The sequence below is a fragment of the Neoarius graeffei genome, chromosome 1, assembly GCF_027579695.1.
Source record: "Neoarius graeffei isolate fNeoGra1 chromosome 1, fNeoGra1.pri, whole genome shotgun sequence".
Taxonomy (NCBI): Eukaryota; Metazoa; Chordata; class Actinopteri; order Siluriformes; family Ariidae; genus Neoarius; species Neoarius graeffei.
Window position 1 is genome coordinate 92,306,510 of NC_083569.1, and position 13,271 is coordinate 92,319,780.

Here is a 13,271-nt window from a genome sequence, read left to right on the forward strand (position 1 = left end):
AATAGTTGCAGACTAAGGAAATGTTCAAACTGTAAATATGTTGAAATGTTGAAATAAAATGGTTGACTGTTATAATGGGCTTGGAATACCTGTTATTTAAGGGTTGGAGTGAATGGAGACTGTGAAAAGAGGGGTTGGGTGTGGGTGGTTGCTGTGTGGCGATGTGCGTGCGCGCGTATGTGTGTGTGTGTGGGGGGGGGGGGGGGGGGCACTCAGATTATTTTGTCCCGGGCCCAGCCAAAGCTGTCAACGGCCCTGATTACATACCAAGCACACTGGTTTTGTATTCACCTCTGTGAATAAATAATACTCTGTCCATTTTTCCTGGAAAACTCTGCACTCTACGCCAACTTTTCTTCTTTTTGACAAAGACATTTTGGTAATGGGGGTATCACTCTTGATAATTTTGATAGCAACTTAATAGTGGTGAGGCAAGACTGCCATTCATGGAATCAGACAGCACATCTGGGCACGTTGCTAAAATGTGCTGTTTATTTCCTGATCTCTTGTTATGTCAGTGCTGCGCTTTTTGGCTGCCCCTAGCGGCTGAATTGAGCATTTCGGTTTTTTCTTTAAAAATTCATAAGTCGTCACAGGATTGGACAAGAGATTTACTTTTTTTGACATCCTTAGAAATTTTCTCTCTACAAGTCTGGGGCCGGATTAAACCATCTAGCAGGCCGTATGTTTGACACCCCTGACTTAGAGTATCAGATCACGTGACACCGTTCCACAATTATCGACACCCAGATGATATTTTTTGAAATAAACAAACAACCGGTATGTGGTATTAAGTGAAAACAAAACAGTTTTTTATTCAAAATTAGTTTTACATAGACTTATATTTAGTACAAAATATCTTTTATATAAATATATCAATGTCGGTGCTTACGTAAATGAGGAAATAATTCTAATGTACGGTGGCCGGGAAGTGCAAAACAAAATTACAAACTGTAAAACACTTTACATTTATTAAAACAAAATTACATTGCCAAAACACTTTTACCAAAGACAAAACAAATTTACATCTTAGAAAACAAACTGACAAGATGTGAAACACTTATGAGAGCTGAGACAAATCTACAAGTGGAGAACACTTTTACGAGTCCCGGAACAAATTTACAAACGAAAATCTTGACAGAAGGGGAATGTACCAAATGCCGCAAGCAACTTGGAAGTACGGTGGCCGGGAAGTGATGGAGTGAGCGGTTAATCTGTGTCGTCTTCTATGGAGTTAATGGTGAAAGAACTTCAACTGTGACTGAACGATGTTTTGCCCCTTTTGTGGAAAACACATGAACCACGAAATGGAACTCTGTCCATTCCAGCAGAATAACCGTGTCCATCATATAAACAGTTCCTGGAGTACAGAAGCTCAAAGACAGAAGAACGACAGTCCTGTAACTGTGGGCTGAAAGGGAAGACATCGGCCAAAACAAGGAAGGAAACATGGCCAGGTAAGCTCGATTGGCTGTTCTATAGCATTGCAAAACTGTATATCATTTTATCTGTGCATGATATATGAAATTAATTTTATCTTTCTATTATTTTACTAGATAAACATAAAATTGATGGTGCCACATGGAACTGATTTAAAAGCTCTAAGAGGGAAAACACTCCCGTTATTTACAGACCCGGAGGTAGCAGCACCTGATCTACTGAAACAAGCTGTCCAGAAAATGCAAAATTTCAACAAAGACATGCGTGATGGATTGTATATTCTTTTCTCTAGACTGCTCAGAGGTGATCCATGTGCCTGGGTCAGAAAGGCCATTCAAACTGCCAGAATATAAAAATGAAACAGGAAAAGCATATTCCAGGATTACTTTTTCATTTGCATAGAAAGACACTTTAAAGGAGGTTTGTGGAGCTCATGATTCAATATTTTTTACATAATTACATACTCTACTGCAGGATACATAATAATCTGTTGGATTTTTTGTTTTTACAACAGTGGATGATACGTCAGACTCTGATTCTGAGATTGTCATCACATCAAGGAGCACAGGTAAATTCAATCAAGCTGACATTGTGGTACATACATTTATTATGTATTTAATTTTTTAAAAATAAGTATGCATGTATTCATTCATTTATTGGATCTACATTTTAAGCGTAAAACCTACATCCTGGTCTATATTTTAGAAGAACAAGGCTTGTTTTGATTATTTTGCAGTTACTATCAGAAACACGGACAACCTTTCACCATCGATATATACTGTACTGTATGTGGGAAGGGAACAATAATGGAAGCTGTTAAAAATTGTTGATAATTGTATGCGTTTCCTCTCAGGTTTTTGAACCACAAAACCAAAGTACTCCCCAACACAAACCTGATGATGAAAGGTAAGTACTCACTTTTATACAATCAGTAATTCATCTCATCTCATCTCATTATCTCTAGCCGCTTTATCCTTCTACAGGGTCGCAGGCAGGCTGGAGCCTATCCCAGCTGACTACGGGCGAAAGGCGGGGTACACCCTGGACAAGTCGCCAGGTCATCACAGGGCTGACACATAGACACAGACAACCATTCACACTCACATTCACACCTACGGTCAATTTAGAGCCACCAGTTAACCTAACCTGCATGTCTTTGGACTGTGGGGGAAACCGGAGCACCTGGAGGAAACCCACGCGGACACGGGGAGAACATGCAAACTCCACACAGAAAGGCCCTCGCCGGCCCCGGGGCTTGAACCCAGGACCTTCTTGCTGTGAGGCGACAGCGCTAACCACTACACCACCGTGCCGCCCACAATCAGTAATTTATCTTTAAATTGTTGATGTGATTATCCCAGAGCATTTGCTTTGATGAACATGTAGCAGAAAACACTATACATGTAATGTGATTAATAATAAAAAATAATATCTTATTTATAAATCTGACTACTAAATATTACTCAGAGCTCTACTGTAGCCTGTATCATGAACGTAGTAATTTTATGAATTTTATCATGTTTCCGAGATGGACCGGGACATTCAGCCACAAATCAGCCTGGACAGGTATTAAGGCAGACTGTGGCAGCCTGATGTTTCTTGCTTTCAGTGTTGTTTCATACATTTTAAATTGTTTTTCAGATATTAAGATCTGATACTGAGGATCTGGATTCACCTGAAACAAATCCAGACAAGACTTCTTGTTACAGGGAAGTAAAAAAAAATGATAAGAACTCAATTTTAATTCATGGATTCCATGGGAAAGAAATTTGTGTGTTGTCAGATGTTTTAACATGAAAATGGTAATTTCCCAACAGTAAATACACAGACCTGTACGCACCAGATGTTGAGGAAGAGGACGAGGAGCTGGCTGCATTCAGTGTGAAAAAATTTACAAAACACACAGCAATGTAAACTAACAACTATTAACTGTAGCATTCCAGTTTTTCACTGTACAATGTACACCACTGTCCAGCTGTGGGTGACAGATTCAGACACTTAGTGTTCAGGCATAGACAGCAATGTTTCACTCCAGATCAGATGACGGGGCTCACCACGGTCTGGTTTCATAGTTTAAGATTGCATTTTCACTTTTCCCTGTGATGTTTCCAAATGATTCGGATACCTCTTCACCAAATGTTACGTTAATAAACAACAAAAATTCAGATATTGCCTTTTAATTATTTCTGTGATAGACTGGTCATGAGATTTTCTCAATCCATTTTAAAACAACAAAAGTGCATTTTCAAATGTACATGATTCTCAGGCTAGAAAATTTTACTTATAGAGCACCAAATAACAACATGGTCATCTCTTGGCATACATTTAAAAAAAAAATGCAGGAAGAAAACCCAACAACATAACCATCAGCGTGCCACATGTAGTTCGGTTCCAATGAGTGGTAGGTTCTTCTTATAAGAACCTTCTGTGTGCTCTCCTCTCACACCCTCGAGGATTAAGGTCCCAGAGCAAATTCATCACATCATCTCTCTTCACTCGAAGATTGTACTTTTGCTCGAATACCTGCCACATCGTGCGGCAGACAAACAGTTGTCCAGGTCCACAAAGTTCCAATCTGATGGTGTTAATTATCGCGTTTGCAGAGGAATAATCCTTTCTGAGGTACAACCCGGCTTCATTGATTACTTTTAAAAGTCCTCAAGCTGATGTTTACACTGCAGGAACTTGACATCATATCCATGATTACATCATACGAGTAGCTCTCATTCAAATATTGTATGTAATGGCAAGGCATATCTGGTCCTTCTGTCTGGTCCGTGTCCTTTTAAAACCTCTAGAGACCGTCCACACGAAAAGCAAAGCAGTGTTAAGTGGTTCGTGTGTTTTCCACAAAAGGGGCAAAACATCATTCAGGTCACAGTTGAAGTTCTTTCACCATAAACTCCATAGAAGACGACATGAATTGACCGCTCACTCCATCACTTCCCGGCCACCGTACTTCCAAGTCGCTTGCGGCATTTGGTACATTCCCCTTCCGTCAAGATTTTCGTTTGTAAATTTGTTCCGGGACTCGTAAAAGTGTTCTCCACTTGTAGATTTGTCTCAGTGCTCGTAAAAGTGTTTCACATCTTGTCAGTTTGTTTTCTAAGATGTAAATTTGTTTTGTCCTTGGTAAAAGTGTTTTGGCAATGTAATTTTGTTTTATAAAATGTAAAAGGTGTTTTACAGTTTGTAATTTTGTTTTGCACTTCCCGGCCACTGTACTAATGTTTGTAAACAAATGAACTGATAATGTTTAACCTGTCAGAAAATCTTTTTGCTCCACTTTCTAACTATTTTCGTAGATCACATTTTGTTAATCATTCATTGTTGTTTGTATTAATTTTTAGTTTTGTAGTTTACCATTAATTCAAACAATGCTCAGGTTGGTGAAGCTTCAGTATTTTCAAGCAACTGATTTTTTTCCATTGAGATTTTAAATTTAGATCTAAAAATATAAAATGTCTCCTGATATTGTAATATGTGGTCAATATTTACAACAAACTGCAAAAAAAAAAAAATTCTGAATGAAATAAAATCTGACGATTTCAAGCATGTAATTTTCTATATGTTAGGACTTTAATTCTGTTCTAATTCTATTTATTGCAATTGGATTCCAAATACTCTACAAACATGCCACTCTGTTATGAATCAGAAAAAAAAATTATAAATCATAGCACTTATTTTTTTTAAAAGTACTTCATGTACTTCAACAAATGTTACACAAAGATCGATCCATAACAGTTGTAAATGTCCCTTAATTCCACAGGGTGTCGATAACGGTGGACATCAGTGAAAGTGATCACTATTATCGACACCTCACGTGACTCTCAAACGCGCGTTTAGATACAAAATGGCGACTGTCAAATGAAAGAGTAAGAAACAAAGTAGGTTTCGACAAGGAGATCATGAAATTTCAGTGAATTTGATCAGTAAAAACATGTCCATGATCTTTCCACCATGCTTACCTGCGATGATAACGCCCGGGTTTTCCTCAAATTGTTGATCGTGCTAAAAAAATTCCATCTCAGGTAACGAGCTGTGTCATCAGACGACAAGATCAAAGGGTGAGGCGGGTCTTCCGGTTGATTAATTAACCAATAATAACTGTTGGAACTGAAACTCACCTTTGTAAAATTGTTTTTTTATTGGTACATTTGAAAAGGGGTCAATAATTATGGACTGTTGATAATTGTAGCTGCCACTCTATTTCTTCTTCTAACCACAACCCCGTAAATTTATTTTTTATGGAAGAATCCAACTCTTTAATCGCCCCAGTATCACGAGCACCGATGATCGTCTCCATTTTTGTGCAGGCCACGTAGTTGACAGAATGTACATCGCGAACCGGGATTCGTCAAAGATATCCCAACTGACCAAAAGTCAACACTTTAAACACTCTGTGGGCCGGGAACCGCTAAAAATCACAGCCAGTCTCAAAGCGTACATTGCAAGGACTGAACAGTAATACTGAGGACCGAATCATGGACCCAAACCAACACCTTCCCCAGCATTTTTCATCGAATTTACACTGATCTCATGAATGACCCGTATAGATGTCTAAAAACCGGAAAAATCTGATGCCTGCAAAACAATTTAATAAATAAAAGTAGTGAGAAGTGTGTAGTCTGATGTAATGGAGTATAAATACTTTTTTAAATCATAAATGTACTTGAATAAGCGTCTTGATGGTGGCTGGTGGTAAATTATTTGTGGGCCACAGTAAATAACATACATCACTAATATATAATTAAAAAGTTTATATAAAAGCTTTTTTGTCTTTTGAATCTGAACTGTGTTTCATCTGAATAACAAACACGGTACACAGAAAAGTTTTCACCCTTTTGTTAAAAACAAACAAACTTACGGTTTTGTCATCTGTCCTTTTGTGTAATTTATACTTTGTTTCGAAAATGTGTGCTCAGTCCATCAACTTTCAGTTTCTCCTCCAAACATCTTTGAAAGGAAAAATAATGATGGACTGAATAATCCACTTCATTCATGTTCAGTTCACCCGAGACTGAGTCTGGAACACGCCCACTGGTGACGTAATACGGAAATGTCACCAAAATGGGTTAGAATATATTCACCCATTGGAGCTCAAAACTCGGGGGGCGTGTCACACTGTAGTCACATGACACGGTTGCCGCTGATTGGCTGCATGACCCTACAGCAGAGCGTCTCCCTGACTACAGCACTGGGCTCGTTACAGTTCACCCACAGACTCGCGCTTTATATCATTCTGTGTGTTTTTCTGTCCGACTGCGAGTTTAAAAAAAAAATCACAAACATCCACCCATCTTCTACCACTTATCTGGATCCGGGTCATGGGGGTAGCAGCAGAAGCAGAGCAGCCCAGACTTCCCTCCCCGGCCACCTCCACCAGCTCTTCCGGGGGAATACCGAGCCATTCCCGGGCCAGCCGAGAGCTGCAATCTCTCCAGAGATTTTACAGAAGTCTCTTATTGTTTTCTTATTTACAGAAAACTATCATCATGAGACTGTGTTCATATAAATCTATTATAGAGCTAAAGTGTGAAGCTGTAGTTCAGTATAACGGTGAGTTTAATCCTGTAGGATCAGACTTTACTTTCTCTTTCTTCTAACAGACTCCCAGTAAACTCCCAGTGTAGGTGATGGAAACCACAGCAACCCAATAACAATAACAACTATTGTTACTCCATGATTAATGAACTGTGGATTTAAACACAGGTTACACTGAAGTTTTCCAGACAGAACATTAAAAATTTTGGAATTCAAAATTAATGTCTTTTTTCCCCCTCAGCACTTTTGTTTCAAAACAAAATCATGTCTGTGTTATTTTCTTAAGGATCTCTCTCACTCACTCACTCACTCACACACACACACACACACAGTAGAGTCTGTGATTTAACTGTCCTGAAGATAAAAAGTTCAAATTGTTCTTACCTGCACACAACGATTTCTTTATAAACTCTGAAATACAAAACAATATTATTTTGTATTAATTTATCCAAATACAATTAGATTCAACAAAAATAACAATAAATTAATTAATATGTGAATAATATTTACACTACAGACCAAAAGTACAAAACAATGTACAAAAAAAAAAAAGTTTATTGCCATCAGTAGATTTTCTCTAAAAACACTGAATGTAAAGAAAGGAGAGAAATATAAATCTCAATCTGTTCCTCTTACTAAATATACACAGTTCCCTCCATAATGTATGGGACAAAGGCAGATGTTTGATTTGCCCCTGAACTCCACAGTTTTAAATTTGTACTCAAACAATTCACATGTGGGCGGCACGGTGGTGTAGTGGTTAGCACTGTCGCCTCACAGCAAGAAGGTCCGGGTTCAAGCCCTGTGGCCGGCGAGGGCCTTTCTGTGTGGAGTTTGCATGTTCTCCCTGTGTCCGCGTGGGTTTCCTCCGGGTGCTCCGGTTTCCCCCACAGTCCAAAGACATGCAGGTTAGGTTAACTGGTGACTCTAAATTGACCGTAGGTGTGAATGTGAGTGTGAATGGTTGTCTGTGTCTATGTGTCAGCCCTGTGATGACCTGGCGACTTGTCCAGGGTGTACCCCGCCTTTCTCCCGTAGTCAGCTGAGATAGGCTCCAGCTTGCCTGCGACCCTGTAGAACAGGATAAAGCGGCTAGAGATAATGAGATGAGATGAGACAATTCACATGTGGTTAAAGTGCACATCCTCAGATTTTAATAAAGCAAATGTTTATCCATTATAGTTTGACCATGTAGAAATTACAGCACTTTTTAATAATATTTGGGACACGGGGCTTCACAGGTGTTGGTGATTATTCAGGTATGTTTAATTGCTTCATCAGTGCTGTCATCTTTAGAGTCGTCTTTTACTGTTTGTCAGCACGAGGAACAGAGTTGTGCCAATGAAAGTCAAGGACACATTAAAAGGTCGAGAGACGAAAATAAAACAGTGAGAGATATCGGCCAAACTTTCGGCTCAGCAAAACCAACTGTTTGGAACGTTCTTAAGAAGAAAGAGAGGACAGGTGAGCTTAGTAACCATAAAGGGTCTGGTAGGCCAAGGAAGAGCTCCACAGCTGATAACAGAAGAATTCTCACCATAATGAAGGAAAATCCCCATAAACCTGTCTGTCAGATCAGAAACACTCTTCAGGAGGTAGGTGTGGATTTGTCAGTGAAAAATGTCTGCAGAAGATGTCATGAACAGAAATACAGAGGCGACACTGCAAGATGCAAACCATGAGTTCGCCACAGAAACAGGAGGGTCAGGATAGTTTAGTAAAAAGTGATTAAAGGAGCCTGCAGCGTTCTGGAAAAAGGTCTTGTGGACAGATAAGAGCAAGATGAACTTGTATTAGAGTGATGGCAAGAGCAGAGTGTGGAGGTGAAAAGGGACTGTCCAAGATCCAAAGCACACTACCTCATCTGTTAAACATGGGCCTGTATGGTTGCCTCAGGTACTGGCTCACTCATCTTCACTGATGATGGAACTGCTGATGGCAGCAGCACAATGAATTCTGAGTGCTGTAATGTCCACATGGTAAAACTCAGGAGGATAAAAATACCCTTTATGAAAATCTGAGGATGTGCACTTTAACCACATGACAATGGTTTGAGGACAAATTAAAATTATGGCGTGCAGAGGCAAATAAAAACAATATGCTGTCCCAAATATTATGTATCTAATTTCTCTACTCACAATTTTTAACAAATTACTTTTCACAAAGTCAGATGTCCTTACCGTCTTCCACTCTCTGTCTCTGCAGCTCTAAAAAGAGAAAAAAGTTCAAATTAGAGACGAGACATACCTGTAGGATCCTGTTTAATACACTGGTATTGCTTCCCATGGTGTTAGTTGTACGTGTTGAATAAAACCAGAGTCCACTTTACTTGAGATTTCTACTTCATGATTATACATTTTATAGAGAGTAAAAATGTGGTGTTGAACACATGAATGTGTTCACAAGTAAAATATTATATACACTATATGGACAAAAGTATTCAGACACCTGACCATCACACCTCCTGTAACTGAGCTTGTTGGACGTCCCATTCCAAAACCATGGGTGTTAATATGGAGTTGGCATTGCGCATAGTGATCTGAAGCCTGTGTGCAGCTGTTGGCCATGGAAACCTATTTCATGAAGCTCCTGATGCACATTTCTTGTGCTGATGTTGCTTCCAGAGGCAGTTTGGATCTCTGTAGTGAGTGATGCAGCAGAGGGTTTTTCTGCACTACGTGCTTCAGCACTCAGCGGCCCTGCTCTGGGAGTTTGTGTGGACTGTCACTTCGTGGTCGAACTGTTGCTGCTCCTCGATGCTTCAAAATAATAGCACTAGCCCTATGTTCACATTAGCGTGTCACAAGTCACTCATGTCACTTGTAGTTTGTCTCTTGTGTGCATGGAGCGAGCACTCCTGTTGTCGCCGGTGGGTGTGTACCGTCCATTCAGCTCCAATGAGAAGGAGTCCTGAACAAAATGTAGACTACAACACACAATTTACTACAAGATATGATTTACTTGTCTTTAAAATATATTTTTTCAGTTGAAACATTGTATTGAAGTGGAAAAAATGAGGAAAATCTGGTTGCGTGTTGTATGTTACATAACATGCATATTTGTATTAGCTATTAGCAACACACACTAACTGTAATACCTAGTTACCTCGCCCCCTAGTGGGATGGCAAGGTATTGTGATCACCCTGTGAGTCTGTCTGTGTGAGACTCTGTGTGTGTGAGTCTGTGTGTGTGTGTGTGTCCGTGTCCCCCACCCCCACCGGCGCGGGAACCGGGGGTGCGGGGGGTGCGGCAGCACCCCCTGGTGGTGCGGCAGCACCCCCTGGTGGTGCGGCAGCACCCCCTGGTGGTGCGGCAGCACCCCCTGGTGGTGCGGCAGCACCCCCTGGTGGTGGACCCTCAAAACTGACATGAACATAAAACAAAACTTACGTGAAAATATATTTGTTTATTTATTTGCTTTCATTTGGCTCTGCTGATTTTATATGTCATGTTTTAGATGTAGGATGATGAGGGCTACATTTTAGTTATTTAAAAAAGGATTCAATTAAAACTTGTAACTTAATATGTAGCCTAGTGGACCATCAGAATTTTTTTTTGTCGTGACGTTGACGTTCAGCTTTTCAGCACGCGAAATTACAACAGGAAGCGAGTACGAGTCGACCGTCTGTAGAGAAATACAATGTTAGCACATTTCCAGCTTGGTATCTGCGTTGGGTGTGTTAAACCGTGTGGATTTAAGTGGAATAATTGCGAGAAGTCATATGATCAAGACAGCGTTTTAAGGTAAGGCCATTTGGTCATTAATTTTGCCCGCTGTGTCATGTTCACTTGAGCCTATTTGGTATGCCTTGAAGAAGTGCAGGTGTTGCTAGCATCGTGCTTTGAAGTTGACTCAGATGTAACTACAGTCTTAAAAAATGTTCGTTTAAAACGGTGTGTCCATGTTCATCATGTTTTACTTTTACTTTTCTTAATGGAGAGTGTGAAATACCGCTGCATCACTTTTATGAGTGATTTTTGCAATAGAACACTAAGTTAGTGTCACTAACCCATAGTAGTAGGATGAGTGGGTTCATGGATTTCGGTCTGTTGATTGAGAGAACCATGGTGTTTGTGTTGTTCCAGCGAGAGTGTTGTTCTGTTTCATATGTGTGCGACTAACTACTGTATTTGAAATGCACACTCGCTTGACTGGATCTGGGTATGTAAGGCTGTAATCGGGTGGAATCCGCGTCTCCTTCAGTTTATCTAGAGCAGATGTAAAACCTGCGACTGTTAAACCACAGCTGTGCGCTTCTGCTTCTAAAATAACCTGTCCTTCGTAATCGTGTTAACTGAGAATTGTCATTGACAGACAGGCTTCAGATTCTTCCGTCATCACTCAAAAAAAAAAAACCGTCGTTTTTACGGATTAGGCCTATAAGTAGTAGGCAGTTTAACGAAATATTGCAATTGCAAGCTTAAAAGGATTTCGGACGCCTGATTGGTTAAAATGCAGGCAATTGCATCTAAGAAATACAAAATTTTCTGGGGGAGGACCCCCAGACCCCCCTTCAAAAAGATGTCCCAGGTCACGTCACAGCACCCCCTGCTGACAGTGTCTTCCCGTGCCGCTGCCCACCCCAGATTTTCGCTCATAACTCAGCAACGACTGGACGGATTGACAGGAAATTTGTTGGGCTGATGTATCATGATCATCGGAAACCATTCAATTAATTACATTGTGGTGCAAAGAAAAAAGAAAAGAAAAAGAGTACTTTCACATGTATATTTTCCAAACAATTCTGCTTTATGAGAAAAGAATGAACTACGATTTGTTTTGATCTGTTTAATAATACTAGCGCCGCACTGCCTGTCTTTAATGATGCCCTTGAAAATTGATAAACCAATGTATTGTAACCCGACAAAAATTATATTCAACTGGAGAAATGGAAGAAACAAATAAGAAAAAAAAAAGTGCATGAATATAATCTGAATGACCCCCTTCTAGCCAAGAGGAAATCATCGTTATGCTGTGGGGGCGAGGTCTGCCATCTCTGATTGCCTTGTTTTCTTTGGAATGTCTCAAAACAGGTTTAATGAGAAATCATATATGACGGTTAAACCATTCACAATGGCCACCAAAGTTGCATCATCACCTAGTTTTCGTAGCGGTTTATCACAGTATGCAAGTTCGTTGCCAACTGATGCTAAACAAAGACATGCAGCAAAGCTTCTGTACAACAGTGGCACCAAAGTTTTGCCTGATCCTTACGCAGTTACGAACAAATGGGACCCAAATCCAAGCACCTGGCCTGACCTTCGGCGATATCTACTGTATGTGATTGACACGCCATCAATATACACAAAAGAATCAATGAAAGCCTGAAAGTCTCTTGATGCATACAAGTGTTATTCAGTTGTTTTTATTGAAATACTCATTTATATTTGCTTTTTGTGCCTAATAATAAAAAGACAAAGATTAAACAGGCACAATATATAATCTTTGAAACATAAGTTAATGTTGTTGCTTCACACGTGCACACCAAAGATGTACAGTACAGTACTAAACTTCAGCAAGTTCTACATTTAGAATGCACAAGCAGTGTTTTAAATCCAGGCTATGCTATTTATCTTCAAATACATATCATGAAAAGCTCGACCAATCTTCTAATGTCAAATATTTATACTGCAAAAAGTACATAAATTTGCCGCGAGTGCGTTTGCGGAAATGGTACTCGTGTGCTGCATACAAATCAGCTGCTCGTGTGTTTTTACTCATCTTTTGATTGATATCTAAGCAATGTCATAGCACAACAAATTATTTCTGATGAGGAAATTTTATCTAATATCACAATATTAAACTGTAAAACAAAATAATAAAAAATCATGTGTCTTGCCAGATATAAAGTGTTGAAAGCAAACACGGTCGTTGTCAGTAGGTTCCCACTTGTCACGCTTAATTGCTGCGATCCAAAGCTTTCGGCGAGCTTCAGGTTTCTTTGGTATGCGGTAAAAGCTCTTGGGATCATTCTTATCAAATCTGTATGTACAGCCGATAACACGACACTATCATAATTAATTAATGACCCAATAACTCCAATCGGCCATTTATAAACAGCTTCTTGCCAACCAAAACATCACGTGACCATTTCGTGACGTCACGGTGAACGCTCCCAGAGAACATGAATGGCTGCCTGGTGCTTTGTTGCTCGTGAGTGTGAACATATCTTTCCAGCTGACTGAGGCAAATCTAGCAGAGCAGAAATTTCACAAACTGACTTGTGGTAAAAGCGGCATCCTCTGACAGAGCCGTGTTTAAAGTCACTGAGCTCTTTAGTCCGACC

The 13,271-nt window shown here is 39.8% G+C and overlaps 1 long non-coding RNA gene across 1 annotated transcript; it reads left to right on the top strand.

Moving 5' to 3' along the window:
• The first annotated feature begins 1,718 nt into the window (after positions 1 to 1,718).
• On the top strand, positions 1,719 to 2,346 carry LOC132870762 (uncharacterized). The gene is made up of 3 exons (XR_009651199.1): positions 1,719 to 1,860; positions 1,955 to 2,008; positions 2,294 to 2,346. It is a non-coding gene; the product is annotated as an uncharacterized LOC132870762 (long non-coding RNA).
• The last annotated feature ends 10,925 nt before the right edge of the window (positions 2,347 to 13,271 follow it).